This window comes from Tetrao urogallus (genome assembly GCF_951394365.1).
Source record: "Tetrao urogallus genome assembly, chromosome: 1".
In the NCBI taxonomy this organism is placed as follows: domain Eukaryota; kingdom Metazoa; phylum Chordata; class Aves; order Galliformes; family Phasianidae; genus Tetrao; species Tetrao urogallus.
The window spans coordinates 23,042,076-23,059,869 of NC_136813.1; the positions used below are offsets into that span (position 1 = coordinate 23,042,076).

General features: G+C 40.9%; 1 protein-coding gene across 3 annotated transcripts in view; it reads left to right on the top strand.

Annotated features, from left to right (window-relative positions):
• NBEA (neurobeachin) overlaps nt 1-17,794 on the top strand; it is a gene marked incomplete at both ends in the record, with an annotated part of 460,977 nt that overhangs the window by 312,987 nt on the left and 130,196 nt on the right. The gene's annotated exons all lie outside the window — the stretch shown is intronic.

Sequence of the window (17,794 nt, forward strand, 5' to 3'; positions counted from 1 at the left end):
TTAATCCCTCTCCAGGAGATAGATCTGTGTACACACACACACGCACGCACATACACACGGCAAGGCGGTGACGGGCAGAAAGCCCCCGCTCCTCCGCGCGGTGGGAAATAGATGGAAGCCGCTCTCCTTTGCCTTCGGCTCGGGCGGTGTTGGCGCTTCGGAAGAACTGGCACACAGGTGCGGGGCACGCACCCCGCGCACCGGCCCCGGCCTCAGCCCCAGCCCCGTCCGCCTCCCTCCGCCCGGCCCTGCTCGTGCCCGTGGCAGAGTTCTCCTCCCGTCGGAGGGGCCGCCCAACGGGGCAGCTTATCGGCGGCGATTCAGAGCCCTTCGGAATAAAACATTCCTCCAAGCTCCGCGATTCGCGTGCTTTTAGCAGATCGAATCGATGCGGAGGCTTAGCGCGTTTCGGTTTTTTGTGTTTGTGCCTTATGAGAGTAGAATCAATAGCTGAACGTCTCGTTGGCTTTCCCTCCAAGGAACCAGCGGCGGATAGAAGGGAAAATCCCATCCGCTGCTTCCCCGCTTCGTGCCCGCACCCCGCGGTGCGCTCTGCTGTGTGCGGAGGTGCGCGCTTGGCTGCTCCGCGGGTATCCATTGAGTCGGAACGCGGCAGGGAAAGAGGGAGGGAGGGAGAGAAGGACGCAGCGGCCGCGGAGCCGCAGCCTTTGACAGCGCGGAGCCGGCGTGGGACGCGCGCTCGGCACATCCCTCCTTCAGTTCCTTCAGATCGGGACCTCGATCTGCAAAACACCCGGAGAGTCAAACTCTTCTGCTCTGCAGTATTTGCTGGAACAAACCCCTACGTTCTAAAAAAAGAAAAAGAAAAAAGAAAGAAAGAAAGAAAGAAAGAATTGACACCAAAGCTTTTCATCGCTTGTCTTTAAGGAATCCTTAAGCCGCTTCCCGATTATTAATTCTTAAAGTGGTGTCACAGCCCTATCTTTCGCTGAGGAGAGGTCACGACGTTAGGCACTTTTCACGACATTCATTCACCGTATCCACACGACCAACTTTATTGCACAGAGTGAAGAATGCTCCCACTCGGCGCTCGCCCTCCCTCGCTCTGGCTGCGGGTGCTCCGTGCCGCTTCCTCCAGGAAGCTGCTGGGAATCTTTTGCTGCCCATCGGTACCACAGGGCTCAGTGCCCTGGCCGCGAGACCGCAGGTGACAGCCCGGCCCGCAGCCGCCTTCCCTCCGGCGGCTCGGAGCCGGGAGGAGCCGCTCGCCGCCCGCCGCCCGCGTCTGGGGGCGGTTTCCCGGCGGGCGGGCGGGGGCGGCCGCCGAGCGGGCCCACGTGGCTCCCCCGGAGCGCTGCCGGCCCCTCTCCTTCCCGGCCGCCGCCGCCGCCCACCCGGGCCCAGCCCGCTCCCCGCCGCCGGCCGAGCCGCGCGTCCCGCCCCGCCGCCCCAGAGCGCGGGGGGAAGGGGAAGCGGCGGAGCCGGGGCCGGCGAGCGGATCCCGGGGCAGGGGGAGGCCCTCGGCGGTGCGGCCCCGCGGCGGTGCGTCCCCGCCCCGGCGCCTCCCGGCGCGGAGTCTCCTTCCCTTCGTGGCCGGGGGCGGTGGCTGCGTGTCACCGGGAGCTCCCGAGCCGGTTGAAAACGAAAGTTGAGCCGCGCGGACGGAGGTTTTGCGTGCCCCGTCTCCTCCGAGGGGAACGGCCGCTTCCTGCGGGATGACGACACGCAGCCCCAGTTCCGACACGCGATTAGCGTCGTCGGCCGCGCGATAGGGATGGGAAGCGTTCGGGAGCGGGGAGCTTTGTGCGCGCCCCGTAGGTTTCGCGGAGGTTTCTGAAGGCAGAAATGCCCGTAACTGCCGGCACTCTGAATTTTCACAGTGTAGCAAAATGAATGGAAATCAAAATGACGCCCTGTGTGCCAAATCAGAGCTTTCCGTAGATGATACGAATATCAGATAATGCGTTTTATGTGTATTTGTTGTCTCTCGGCGGTGCGGGTGCGTTGTGAGTGTCAGACGTAGCCTGGGCTGGGTTATGGTTAGCGCTAAAGTTTGCGATTAGTTTCGCTGCATCACTTGGGTTCACACGTAAAAACTACGCATTCGGCAGTTTGAAAATACGGGCATTTGGGCGTTGCTGCCACCGCTCAACCACTGAGATGTAAATGCGGGGGTGACCCGAGCGCCGCAAATGGCGAAAAGTCGGCGGTGTGGTTTGGGTTCTGAAAACGGTGATATATATCTGCCGCTACGTAGTACAAAATAGGACTATCTGGGGAACTTCTGACCACTCGGTGCCGTTCGTTTTCCTTCGCGTTTATCGATGCGTCCTTAATAAATTATAAAAGGAAGGAACACCTTTTCATCACCGAGTTTTATTTTTATATGTATGGAGTTGTTCTGGGGATTAAAATCACCTCGTTAAAATGATGATTGATCATTTGTCATGTTAATGGCACCATCTGATATTGGTGATTTTTACCAAATGGCTGTTTTCTAGCTATTTTCCCCCAATTAGAGCCCTATAGCTGCCTTTGGTGAACCCTACTTGTTATTTCACATCTTTCTAAGTGCAGTGCCTTGTCATGCGGTGTTCTCGTTAACCACAGTGCCAAACAGTGCTGAAAACGCCTGACTGCAGGTACTCGCCCACGCCTCCAAACTGTACATCGAAAAAAAAAAAAGAAAAAAAAAAAAAAAAAAAAAAGTTGCGTTTATGCGTTTCACCAATGATTTCTTTTCATACGGTGAAAAATACGAGCTAAAAGGCACACGCAGATGCGTATACACATGAAGCGCTTACACTGATAGCACTTTATATTCCGTATTATGTGGCGATAGTTCTTCCGCACGCAACTGCTCATGAATTTTAAAGTTTTATTTTTTAATATCTGCCTATTGCGCTGGGGAGCTCGGAAAAAATGAAGCGGAGTTGATTAAATTATTTATCCCTGCTGCTGAAGTGAGTTTGAAGGCTCATTGAATGGATCTGATTTCTTAGCTCCTCTTTCTCCCCTTCCCCCCTCAATTCATCCTGGTTATTTCATCCATATCATCCTGCCAGCAACAATAAATCCACTTTTTTTTTCTTTTTCCTTTTTAGCAAGTAGGAAAACTAAAGACAGATATTTGTGGAGACTTTGCTTTAAATGTCACATTATCTGAAGTGCGCAGCATCTTTTTTTTTTTTTTTTTTTTGTGAAAGAAGTTGATGGCACTTCAGATTTTCTGTACTCTTATTTGCATTTTACTTTTTGACTGCACTTTCAAGTTTAGGAATGACAGTGCTAAGCTGGAATGTAAGTTACAGAGGGTTTGTAAAAGCTTGATTATGATGACGTTATACACTTCTGTGCTTAGATTGTGGTGTATACACTTATGTAGAACTATGTATTCAGATGTTTTTCTTCCATTATCTACAGTATTCTGTAGATTTTTTTTTTTAACTTTTGGGGTAAAAAAAAAAAAAAGTATTCTAGCTCACTTTTGCTATACACAATTCACATTCATTAGTGCTAAACTTAGCATGTGTACATTTTCACTTTTCATTAAAAATAAAAATATGAAAAGAGTTTGTGTTGGACTTTGTCACCATAGCTCACGCAGATGAACAGTTAATGCTTTAAATTCTTCTAATCTGCAGTCTGCTAAGGGAAAAAAAACAGCAATTGATTTGTTGTCTTTAAAATGTTACATCTCAAAAGTAAACATAGAGCTCACCCAACTGCAAATTGTGATTTTAGCTAGAGCTGCAGAAACATTCAAGCAGGAAAAAAATGCATTGAATTATTCATTTGGTTTGCTTCTACATCAGCTTCTCCAAAGCCAGACATTCCTTCAATACAGCATTTCATTTAGGGAGTCCAACGCTGCTGTTTAAAAAAAAAAAAAAAAAAAGATCTCCTGCTTTGAGAGTGTTCTTTTCTGCTGAACTGAGAAGAGTATGGAATCAGTGGGGATTAGCGCCTTTTAATCTACTACATCTGTAGCAGGTCATCCAACACTGCAGAGCTCTCATTACTGTTTCGTGCTGCATATGATTAAATGACTGAAAATATTCAATGTTGACCTTGAAAATAAAGCCGTATGTGTTGGATGAGCAGCTTCCTGAGACTTCATCTCTAAGCTAACCTTTCCCCTTGGTAACTTCTATCCCTGGAATACGTTATCTGAGGGAAGACCAGAGCGTTAGAAAATGTCAAGACTAAAGCATGGTACTATGTGAAGTAAACCATTATGTGAATTACAGCATCACTCAGCTTCTTCATGCTGCATTTTATGAGAAAACCAACATCTTGTTCATCCGTTCGAAGTGGGAGAGTGGTGTGTCTTCAACAGATACACTTTTGGGACCAGCGTTTTTCTGTAAGCTTGTTTCGTGTCCATCAGCAAACTCAACTACACACTCTTGCAGATAGTTGCTAGAACTGCTGAAATCTGCAGAGAACATGTTGCTCCACATCTTTAAATGCTGGCCTGTGTACCGGTATTACTAAGCACCCTCTTTTCATGTACGTTTTGTCTCGTTGTGATTTTTGTGCTGATTTTTATGCTGCAAACAATACATGTTAAACCTCTGTCATCTCTCCTTACAATAGCATGGGTATGGTAAATCACCTATGTAACTCATTTCATTTCAACTTAGTTATAAAAAGACATGCCTTGCATATTTTAATGCCGACTTCTACTTTTTAATGCAGCTTTTAGGTATTTTCTTTCAAAATAAGGGTGAAGGGAGGAATTGAGTGAGTTGGTCATGAGTGATTAATATATTTCGTTGAACCTTATGAAGTCCCTGATCCTGCCAATACACATATGATTAGCTAAACAGTCGGCTGGTGCTGGTGAGGTCAGTGTCTTCTTTAGTCCAACAGTTGGTTAAGCCCATGGGCAGTTATTTGTAGGATTGGGGCCAAAGAAGGATAACAATTGGAGGTTAATTTATGACTAGCATGGATACAGAGTGCCTTTATTGTGTTTAAAGTATCAAATGCATTGGTCATTATAATAAGGAAAGTATGTTTTTGGCCTGAGCATCTGGTCTTCTCTCAAGCAGGACCTCCCAGTTAATTTCATTGTTTTAGAGATGATACTGTTAGCTTAACACACTGCTCCCACAAAAATACTTTCCTTAATCTACTCTGTTTCTTAAATGAGAAAGATAAGGTTTCTATTCATAGAAATAGGTGAAAGATTTTGCTTCCAAAATCTCAAGATTGACTTTTCATATACATTCACAAGTTCAGGACTATTTCTAGAACTCCCAAAAGGTACAGGATCTTTTAACAGTCTTAAATATAAGCAACATACTTGCTAAAAACACTTATTCATTGTTCCTAAAATATACTGGTTGTAACTGTAATATAAACATGTCAACCAACTTACTAGTTAGAGGAGAAGAGGAGAGATTTGTCGAGGAGAAGCTTGATACTAAAGTCTTCTGGCCTTTAAAATATATTGGTGCTCCCAGCACCACTCAACATTTTTTCTTAACTGGTGGTGTGTAATAATTGCAGAGCATAATTTTTTTTTTTTTTTTTTTTTTTTTTTTTGTCTGGAGGAGAATGAAGTCTGTAATTAAGAACACCAAATCACTCTGGTTCTCCACTTATTTGGGTATGAAAATTTAATGTAGGTCACCTACTGCCCTTCCTACTTCTCTCTATCGTTTTTTCAGTGTAGCTCTAGGACAAAGTGTACAGAATGGGGTCCTCTGTGGCATAGTGACAGTGTCATTGAAGTGGGAATGACTGGAGAAGTGACAGTCTTGTAAATTCGCATCTCCAATACAGTTGTTGAAGGAGAAATACGAGCTGCTTATGGAAATATCTGTGTTTGTCTTACTGCAGTATTGCCATCAATTTTCTTGAGAGTAGAAACAGATTTTGCTATTTGGGCATGTTATAGTTTATAATTCATCAGTGCCATTGAAAAGAAGAAAAAAATATGGTGTTTCTGGTAGGGCAGTGACAATGTTCTATCCTAAGTCTCCATAGTTTCAGGTGTGCTGAAGAAGATACCTTTATTATTTCACATTTTAAAATCTTTATTTAGGGTTTCAGGTGATTTGGAATAATTATTTTGTAAAACTGAAGGAGTCTTCCAGGATTTTTTTTTTTGTTCCTGTCATTGGTTAGTTTAAAGGTGTGAATTTACTTCTGTTGTGTGACATTTACTTGTCAAAAGTGAACTGCAAATGCATTCCTTATAATTATTTGTTTGGTCATTACCGTGGTAATTCTAAAGTTACGCAGTGTGTTCGGGCCTACTAAGAGAGAAGTTACTGCAAACACAAGGATTCTGTTTTATCTTCAGTGAGTATTTTACTATTTCCACTTCTTGTTTTCTTATACAAATTATTTTTGGACACAAAGTGGCTAAGTTGGCTTCAGTTTTGAAAATAACCTTATAAAAAGGAATTGCTAACAAATACAGAATTCTTGCTAGTACTTGGACATGCGCAAGAGTGCACTGCATATGCTAGATTGTGCCGTATCTCTTGCAGTTCTTGTCTACACTTCAACAGATTGCTTCTTTAAGGAGGTAAAAAATGACAGCAAGTATGTTGGACAACAGTTTTCTCATTATATTCCATGAGTGCATTCATTATGTATTATTAGCCCTTAATTGCAAAGATGAAATAATATATCCATTTATCTTGGCAAACCCATTATTTGTAATACGTCCCTTACAAACCGTGTGGATCTGCCTGAATCTTTTCTTCTATCTGTCCTATTTAGGTTTTTGTTGGATGAGAAAGAAACTTTTCACGTTAGATTTGTAACTAACTTAATCCACTCTTGGTAGGCAAACTGCGTATCTCGATGGAGTGAAAGAAGTCCTCTCTCCCCCATCCCCCAAAATTCAGTTCTTCATTTGTTTTGTTCACCACACTGCATTAACACAGTTTTCCCCTGTGTGCATCTGCCAGTGTACAATTTAGCCACGGGCATCTGTAGACCTTGTGGTGATCAGTATTGCAGGCAAAAGCCATATGTGTTTAAATAAAAAAAAAATCTCTTTATTTCATTTGCTGTTTTAACTGGATGGATAACTTTTGTGCCTCAAGACAGAGGAAGAGAAAATAGAGAAATAATTAATTGCCTCTATTCTTGAGGCAGTTTCATTTTCCCTCTCCAATATGGAATGCTTGTCAGCTTTCCTGATAAATGACTGCATGTATTTGCATAGATTTTACATTAACACAAAAATTAGTTTTATTTGTGAAAAACTAGTTTACATAATAATGCAAAATCGAGCATTATGGATTATGTTTCCCAATTTGAGAGTCTGTGGAGAAGTGAGGGTTTTTTTTTTCTTTTTAAAATTCAGTGGTTTTATTTTCAGTGTCAGAGCATATTAGTTTTTAACTTTGTACTTTGTTTCTATAAGAATAACCAAATCGGGGTCTTTTCCTGTTTATAAACCGTTTCTTCTCTCTTTCGTAGATTGAATAATTGATGCTGGTGTGAAACCAACCTCTTTCATAGGTTTTTACACATCCCGTATATTTATTACAACCTTAAATATTAATTCATCTGCACAATTTCCTGGCACTGTTTAGAAAAAAATAATGCAGCAGATTGTCAAACATGTGCTAAGAATACACTCTAATGCTGCTATTAAAATAGCGGTCCATGAGTATTCTTTCAAAGCATTAATGTACTACATTAACTTGTATTCCAGTGTAAGACTGTTTTTTTCCCTGTACCTAATAACCTGCATATTTTAAGTAATTAGGCATCCCTGGCTTGAAGTGACAGTACCATACCTGTCGTTAAAACTGTTTTATTCATAATTGGTTGTGTCCAATAAATAAATAAATGTAAATAAATTTTGTGAAAATGTATTTTTTTTAAAAAAGTGAAGTGCCCTGATTTTGAGACAATTGCTGTTGTTTTCGCAGGAATTGAATATTTGTTCATATTATAAATCTGATGTCTAAAAGTGCTAATTGTACATTGGCTTGTTCTCAATGCTGAAACAAGTGTAGATGCATTCACTGCTGTATAACAGAAAGGAAATATTGCCTCTTACGAAGCATGCTACAGTTAATGGCAACTTAAGGTAAAGGAGCGCCTTTGCCATTTCTTGAATCTGGGACACCCTAGGTGCCAGCTGTCACTGCTCAGCTAATGATGACAAATGCCCCTCTCTATGCAGATTGCAGAGCTTGCAGGCTGCTATGAAAGGCAGCCAGATTACCTTTCTTCAGATAGTAACTTAACCTTTTAAACTTGAGTGTCAAAATGAAATTATTAGCTGGGACAGTTTCAATATCTGTTTCTTTAAAAAAAGGAAAAAAGAAAAAAAAAAAGAAAAGGAGGAGAAGGCAGTAACTTCAAATAATACGCTAGCAGCTCGTATTAACCAATTGTTCATCCTTCTCTGATGCTTTAAAAATAGGAAATTGCTGCCACTGTGCCTGTGAGCACAGAGAATTTGCTTGTGTTCAGTGCATAAATACTGCACGCTGGCCTCCTGGTTGCACTGCACATAAATGTGGCCACGTGGACCAGGTTCTGTCCTTGCTTACATCCACGCGGCATTGCTGTTGTGCAGATGTCACAGATCGCAGGTTAACTGCTGCTATTTATAAGAGACCTTAACTGAACTTACATATTGGGGATATACTCCGTTCTCTACATGACATTTCATGTTAGCATCCTAAAGTCATGAACCTCAGCTAGAGTCTAGTGTATGAAAATAACTGAGTGTTTACCTTTTAGAGCCTTTAGTTTCACAGAGCTCAGAGTCACTCAGGGTCACACAGTCAATTGTAAGTGACTAATTTCAATCCACTCTTCAGCCAGACCTTTGGACTTATGTGCTGGACTGTTTTGGAAGTAGCTAACTGGTAGGGACTGTCACACAGTTTCTTCATTGCATGTTGAAAAAGCGGTACAGCATGAGCCCTGCATACAGCATCCAAAGGTGCAGGGTGTTCTTTGCGAGTGTGCCTGTATTTATGAGGGTATGTTTGTGTGCTTTTATACACTTAGTAGGCAATTAAATTGGTGTGTGAGCATTCATATTGATATGGGTACATGGGTAATCTACAAACAGTGCATATTCTCATATTAACATACTGGCACACATGTGCATGTTTAACTTGAGCATTACACTTACCATTAAATCAGTCTGTAAAATGAAGTGTATGTGAATATCAGCTTCCCTCTGAGTGAAACATAAGTTAGTTTCAGTAAACAAGTACTTACCTTCAATATTTTCACAACTGAATCTCTATAGAAGTGAGCAATAACAAAATTACAGAAACAAGGTGGAAGGACATTTAATGAGAAGACCAGGAACAGAGTCAGTTCTTAAATAATAAGAATAGGAAGGAAGGAAAAAGACATTTGGTATGATATTAAAATGTCATAGACAGAAAATAGTTATTATGATTGGCAGAGAATGCAGGAAGCAGAAAAAAAATGAGTGCATAGTGAAGTTAAGGTGAGATCCATTTCACAGTAACTGTAATGTGGTTGGTTCTGTAATAATCATTAAGGGAAGGTGATCTAATCTGAAAACGTAATATTAATTAATACTTTTTTTTTTCCTCCAGAAAAGAAGAGTAGATCAGATACTGATACGTGTTCTCAAAGAGCTTCAGTCAGTGTTGGCTTCTTTTTGTAGTATAGTGTATGAAATTGAGATGCTGTTTAATATACTTTAGAAATATTTCCCTCTACAGTTCAGAGATGTTTGTTTTTTTCCTGTGTGTAAGTATGTTAGATTTAACATTTCTGTTTTGTTTTTATTTGTTTTTCTTTCAGACATTATGTTCAAAGTATTTAAAACCATACACGTTTCATTGTTTTGAGCAAGTGTAGCACAATCTGGGAAATAAAAGGGACAAAGGTCTAGTGTTTCATATTCAGCTTTCCTGGCTTGTTGGTTGAATAGGCATCAAATGAAGTCCAATGCCTATACAAAAGAAATGTTCCTTGTTTGGATTTGCCCCATCTGTGTCATCTGGTGGCTTATGCAATAGGAGGTGTTATCACATGAATCCAAATGCACAAGCCAGTTGTTTTATGGACTCTTTCTGTGCTTGGAGGAGTTTATAAGTTGCCCACTCTATTGTGTGTCACTCCCAGATGACACGTGTGCATTCTGCTGAGCATATTTTGGGGGTAATTATAACTAATGAAGCCTGGTACACAGCTTGTTCACAGAGTGATTTATTCTGCTGCTGTCTGATTCCTGAGACTTCTGTAAAATGGTTATATTGTGCATTCCACTTTGGACATGTATGGGAGCATGTGGTATTGAGTCAGTCTGAGAAAACTGAAATAATTTGTTACTCAGTGTACCACAGACTAATTACAAAGATATTAGCTGGGTACATCTGTTTAAAAACATAGGAAGGAATTGAAATTATAAATGAGATCTGTAACTTCAGGCATATCAACTTTCGTGTGGCCCCTGCTTAGTCATTAACTCTTCCCAGACTTGCAGCAAGCCACTTACATGTACAGCTCAGAGTTCCTCTGGACCCCAACGATTAAGGTTTGGTTCCCTCTATACCTTTCAGCAAAGCAGATTTTATTCTGCAAGTTCTGATAACTTGATAGCTCATGGAAAGATAGATTTAAAAGTTGGGAAGAAAATACTCGATAATTTTGCAGGTAGAAAACAATGAAAACAAAAGAAAGGGGAGTTTAAAAGTTATAGCAATGAATGAGAGGAGTGAGATCAATTTTGGCACACATTTCACAAAAAGCATTATGTAAGGATGGAAAACAACTGCTTAGAAAATACAGTTCATGTCGTTATTAGTCTGCATGAGTAGAAAAATAGTTTTACTGAGAGTGAATTATTGTTTTCATCTGGTTTTGTGAAAATCACCTGGGATTTGTGCAGATTTGTGCACACAGTCACAACATGATGGGTGAAAAGATATCCCTAGTTCAAAAAGTGAATCATGCAAGCTGACATTTCTGCGTGAGTGTGTTGAGCAAGGGGATGTAGTCACTAGCAGACCTGAAATTCACCTCTGGCCTAACCTATTCCCACAGTGAGGCTTGCAGTATCAACAAAATTTATAAAAATCAGCATTTTCACTGGGAAAGGAAAGAAAACAAGAAGTAATTTCTACTGAGTTATTGTCTCATGAAGATAAAAGTGGAAGGAAGGTCTGCCAGTAACTTCATACTTACTCCTGAACTTGCATGGAACATGTTCTCCTAGTCAGAGTTTGTATGGAAGTGCTGTAAAGCCGAGATGATAACCGTCAGTAGGTAGGATTATTGGAGGAAAAGCTCTCTGAATATAACGTGTATATGAAAAAATAAAATTTGAAGACTGGCTGGTTTGCTGCGAACAACTGTATCATACTGTAGTAGTTATTTTGTTTTCTGTAAACAGAATTTGTTTTCAAACTGTGGCAAAATGAATGTTTAGCTTTATGCTTTGTTCTTGAATCCCTCTCTACATAAAAGTATGCTCTAAATACAATTTGTGCATGATGATTTATGGCAGTATGAAATCTGACCTGGTTTGGGGTTTGCTGGCAGTACAGTTGGGATGGGTTTCAACTCTTGAGGGCTTTTAACATATACATTACCACTTACATGCCTTCCATGCCAGGTGCATGGAATGAAGTAGACTGTGTTACAAGAGCTCTGCTAAACTGGCAACGTATTCATTGAAATCCTTAGATAGGATTCACTTCGCAGGTGAAAATCAGAATTTTGCCCAATTTTTAATGTTTTACTCTTCGTTCGTTTTGTTTGTTTGTTCTGTGTTAAATGAGCGTGACCAACTACAATGACTCATGAGCTAGAAGATGCCTAGAAATGGGTGGTTGTTTTCCTTGAAGAAGGATTGTTTAAAGAATGGTTAGGGAGAATTATGTTTTTGTGCTATTAAAATATTGAATTTGTCAGATGTAGTTTTGTTTTCTCAGTAGTCCGCTCATGCTTAGTCAGAGTATATCTGTTATACAAAACTGTAAAACATTTCATAATGTATTTAAGATTAATGTTCCAAATCAAGAACTATCTAAAATGATGGTGCTAATTACATCAGTGAAGCTTACGTGTCATTCTTTCGCGCTGACCAAACTTTAGTTTCATGATCTCATTTCTCATTTTAGTCAGCTGCCTCAAGAGTACTATGCTTGCTTGCATCTGAGCTGAGTGTGGTCTTCTGAAAGCTGGGAATTGCAGATGTAATTTCATTCTCCCTGCTACTTTTGTTACTTCTGTAGCTGCATTCATTTTAAACGTTTCTACTCTTTTGCTACTTTACAGGAATTTTGTACAAAAAGACTATTTAATTCATGTTGAACCTAGAAACTTACTTATGCTGTGAGTTCTTAAGGTCAGTGCATGTGATTGCCTTATCAGTTATGGAAAGATGAAAATCATTTTTCATTCTAGTAGCTACAGAATAGTAGTAAAATAGTAGTAGAATACTAGTACTCATTGCCTAAAATGATTTTTTAGCGGAAATTCTAACCAAGAATGTGAATTGCTTGCTTTATGGGGCAAGAAATTCTTTGAGCTTCATGTTAGTGGGAACCTTGCCCTTTTGCTAGTAAACCTTACTCTTCCGTTTTTCTTTGTGGTTTACCAGGTTCGTGTGGCCACACTGCCCAGTTGCACTCCCTGTTCATTAGCAGTTTTAAAAAATGGTTGACTAAATACTGTTTGCCATATTCCGTATGTGCAGATCAGACACAGAGTGGACAGGTTGGACTGCTTAAGAAATAACTGCTGGCACATCTGAGTTTAGTGAATGTGTAAGGAATTTGAACTCCATCTTCACACTGACTCTGTAGTACTGCATGTAGATGATCAGTTCTGTGGGCAAAAGGTAGTGATTCAATTAAAAATTCAAGTTCTACATCAATTTAAGTTTATACAGCTTATATGGAGAAATAATTCACAAAAAAGAAGACAATAAAAGATTACTCTGTCTTTGAATTAGAAAAAAAAAATCAAGGGTGGGATGCAGATCAGATCAAAAAGATCAAAGAGAATAAATTTGAAATTGAAACTATTAGAATTTCCATGAAGAATTAATTTGAAAACGTCTGGCAAAGTTTATTTCATTGGAGGGAGGGGACTTAAAACAATGTGGAAGGAGTCAAATTGGGAAATCAGAGGACAAAAAAGAAGGAGATTAAAAGAAGCTCGGCTAAAGAATTACAGCGGAAGCAGGTAGAGTTTTCTTCATATAAATACCACACTAAACAGGAATTCCCACTTTAAGGACTCTCTACCAGTGCATCTAACCACAGTGGTCCCACATCATGACTCTGATGTTGTGAATCATGCTGGCAAGTGTTAACATTTCCCAGGCTTACTCTTGACTGTGCTTGAACTGAGCCAGCATGAATGTAACTGCTGTTTTTGTGGGCAGAAGTCATTGTTTTGTGAGAGCAAATAAGGTAGCTTTCCAAGAGCTGTTCTCGGGAGCCCCCAGCAGTGAAAAAAGCAGCCTTTCCAGCATCCTTCACTGACCTAGAGGTTAACCTGTCCAGAAGCTTATGCAACCTATACAGTAAGGGAAAGCTTTATTAGGATGGGAAACAGGGTAAGATCAGGAAGAGCAAGGCAACAAAGAGAATACAGAAGTTGAGAAGATACAAGTATAATGAAGTTTGTGCCAGGTCTTTAAAAAGGTAGAAAATTATATTACACCTTGGCCAATCTTTCATTACATTCTGAATTCATTTCTAATGAGATAATGAAATATTTTTGGATGTACAAGCTGCTGAATTTGCTTGTATTGCATAGTACTCTATGTTCTTAAATTAACTTTTCTAAACATGGGTCTTACAGACCTTCATTCACAAGCCTACATTAATTGTTACTGATCTTTTTTAATATTTATAGATTGACATACTCTTCCATGTTCAAGAGACATTTAAATGTTGTACTAAAGGATATGATCTAGTTGGGAAATATTGGTGGTAGGTAAACAGATGGAGTGGGTGATCTCAGAGGTCTTTTCCAACCTTGGTGATTCCATGATTTCATATTGCCTTACAGAAATAAAAATAACGTGATTCTGGCCTCACTTTACTCTCCAATTTTGTCAAAAGCAAGAAATGTTTTAAAAAATAAAGAAAATAATGGAAAAGGTAAAAAGGTTATAATGATGTTTGCTATTGTATTAAGTAGAAAGATTGTCATATGGTTTCTTTTTTAAGGACAGTATAACAGACTTTGTGTTTACGGTTAGGACTGACGGGACTTGAAAGATGAAGGTTAAAGGTGTGAAATTAAGTTTCCATTAGATGTGATTTTATTCAGATTGGTTGAGTCTGCTGAAAATTCAGAAAAAGTTGTTTAAATAAAATACAACAGCTAGTACAGTTAAGAATATTTCACCATCCTTGCACCTGATTGGATGAGTTGAAGGCCTAACAGTAGATAGACTGTCTGCTGCTGTCTGCTAAGCAAGCTAACTGTACTGATCAGTAGTGTTGTTCTCAAGGTTTCTCCGAAATGCATGGTTCAGTGCGTGAGCACACACACAAGCACAAATCAGCTGCAAAATTCTCTTGTGAATAGGAATGTAGGTTCAATTTCCCTCCCAGGAAAACCCAAGAAAAAATCTTGATGATCATGAGTGAGGGGATGATGACATTTGTGTAACACGATAATAGGTTATTTTTTAGGTATGGCTGCAATAACACATTGCATCATGTTGCAAAATTGGACCTGTATTGTTGCTTTCTTCCTCCTTTTGATCCATCCATTGCTAACAAAGCTATTCAGTTTTGAATGGGGATGCTACATGTCTGAATCTTCCTTTTGTGTATCTTTGCGGCATGTGCAGGGTGACCGGGGGATCAGGCCTAGCCAGCATGGGTTCATGAAGGGCAGGTCCTGTTTGACCAACCTGATCTCCTTCTATGATCTAGTGACCCATCTGGTGGATGAAGGAAAGGCTGTTGATGTGGTCTACCTAGACTTCAGCAAAGCCTTTGACACTGTCTCCCACAGCATTCTCCTGCAGAAGCTGGCAGTCAGAGGCTTGGATGGGTACACTCTTGGCTGGGTAAGGAGCTGGCTGGAGGGCCGGGCGCAGAGAGTGGTGGTGAATGGAGTCAAATCCAGCTGGCGACCGGTCGTGAGTGGTGTTCCGCAGGGGTCGGTGCTGGGGCCTGTCCTCTTCAATATCTTTATAGATGACCTCGATGAGGGCATCGAGTGCACCCTCAGTAAATTCGCAGATGACACCAAATTGGCTGGAAGCGTGGATCTGCCTGGGGGTAGCGACGCCCTACAGAGGGATCTGGACAGGCTGGAGAGCTGGGCTGGAGCCAATGGGATGAGTTTCAACAAGGCCAAATGCCGGGTCCTGCACTTCGGCCACAACAACCCCAGGCGACGCTACAGGCTTGGGGCGGTGTGGCTGGAGGACTGCGTAGAGGAAATGGACCTGGGGGTATTGATTGATGCTCGGCTGAACATGAGCCGACAGTGTGCCCAGGTGGCCAAGAAGGCCAATGGCATCCTGGCTTGCATCAGAAACAGTGTTGCAAGCAGGAGCAGAGAGGTGATTGTTCCCCTATATTCAGCACTCGTCAGGCCGCACCTCGAGTACTGTGTCCAGTTTTGGGCCCCTCACTGCAAGAAAGATATTGAGGCCCTGGAACGTGTTCAAAGAAGGGCAACGAAGCTGGTGAGGGGTCTGGAACACAGGCCATATGAGGAGAGGCTGAAGGAGCTGGGAATGTTCAGCCTGGAGAAGAGGAGGCTCAGGGGAGACCTCATTGCTCTCTATAACTTCCTGAAGGGAGGTTGTAGTGAGCTGGGGGTCGGCCTCTTCTCTCGTGTCATTAGTGATAGGACCAGGGGGAATGGTTTCAAGCTACGCCAGGGGAAATTCAGGCTGGACATGAGGAAGTATTACTTTTCAGAAAGGGTGGTCAGGCACTGGAATGGACTGCCCAGGGAGGTGGTGGAATCACCGACCCTGGGGGTGTTCAAGGAAAGACTGGATGTTGCGTTGAGGGACATGGTTTAGTAGGAGCTATTGGGAATAGGTGAACGGTTGGACTGGGTGATCTTTTAGGTCTTTTCCAACCTTAGTGATTCTATGATTCTATGATTCTATGATTTGTGGTTTTCTTATTCATAAAATGTGTCTCTACAACCAAATAATACCATTCTAGTTCTGTTTGGCTTTTTTTTTTTTTTCCATGATATACCAGAAACCTTATCATATTTTTGATGATGAATGAGAGAATGATTTTTCTATTTATAATGCCTAAGGAAGTGTTCAGAGCATTTCATAAATGCTCAGATTATATTCTGTCTGGAAAATCGCTGTTAGCTTACAAATACAGAATCTCTGAACTGATTTTAAAAATGGGTTCTTAAGATTGAATTTGCATCTTTAACAAGAACAGTGTAATCATTGAATTGAAGGTCTAAATATCTAATTACTATAATCAGACATAAGTAAGTACTGAATTATAAGATATCTGTGTGACTGGATGAAATTCTGATCTGAGCTGACCAGTTTTGTGCCTCATAGATGAGTTTCATCGTACATACTTTGCGCTTAGGAGACAGTTTTTCATAACCACACTTTGTTTTGTTTGGGATGTTTTACTTAGCTGGCTTCTAGTAAAAAATATGTAAACTCTTCTATCCATGAAGGAAAGAAATTGCAGCAGCCATAATTCCTGTCATTAAACCTATTCATTTACTGGTGCTAATTATTAGGCGGTTGCTACCCTGGCTAAAAAGACTCACAAAGAAAATAGTTTTGTGATAAGAAAGCAGCTTTGTCTTACGTAAGGAAAACTGGATGTAATGCTCTGCACACTGCATTTTACAGAAACGCATAGGATCTGTTTACCTGGTTGAAATTCAAATTGTTTTATTATGGTGTCAATTCTTTGGTTTTGGCAGCACTTCTAAAGTGTCTATACACAAAAGGACTACCACAGTGAATGAATGCTAGTGTTGACACCACCTAACAAGCAGGGATTATGTGTTTACAGAAGAAGTAATATGATAGGTCAAGTATAAGAGGCACTTCTCAAGAGCACTTCACCACATAATGAGTGACTGACTAGAAAGTGCGGAGCTGCCACTCTTTGGCTTCGTTTCGGTGTTGATGCCTGCCTCTCTCCTCCAAAGCCCTCTTGATCATGTTCAGCTGCTCTGTTCTCATGTGGTGAATAATAGTAGAGTAAAGCTGCTTTTCTGTCTCATTTTTCTTGCTAATTTACACATTCAAGCCATTTTTTGTTTGCTATCCTTATTTGCTATTCCCTTTTGTCAAGGCACTGTTCTCTTTTTTGCCTCAGGCCTAGGAACTAATTTGAGCTTCTATAATTACTTCATGTTTTACACCTGTCTGCATATCATGCACCCCTTGTCTCTGTACTTAAGCTGTATATTTCCTTGGAAGGAAAAAAAAAGAAAAGAAAAAGGCTAGTTCTCATACACAAGGAATCCCCAAGTTTCTCCTCTCAGTCTTCCTGCAGGAGAAACACAATTAAACTGTTGAGATGTTCTCAGCAATGCAGCTGACCTTTTGGGTTCATGAAGGACAAATGAATGCTGTCTGTTCAGACAGTTTGTGTTAAGACATTGTTGAGCAAAGAGCCCTGAGCTTTGTTCCTCTTGAATGAAGCGATGGTTGTAGTCATTTTAAAATCATTAAGACCCTGAATGCACGGTATCATTCTACAGTGTTTGCTCTACAGCTGCTCTTCTGCTTTAATAGCAGCTTATTAAATTTGGGTCAAGCGCACTCTGAAGAGTATCACAATGAAGAAACTGTTCAAAAAGTTACCTGTTAAAAAAAAAAGGCAATTGATTAGATTTTTAACTTAAGTGACAGCCGCAA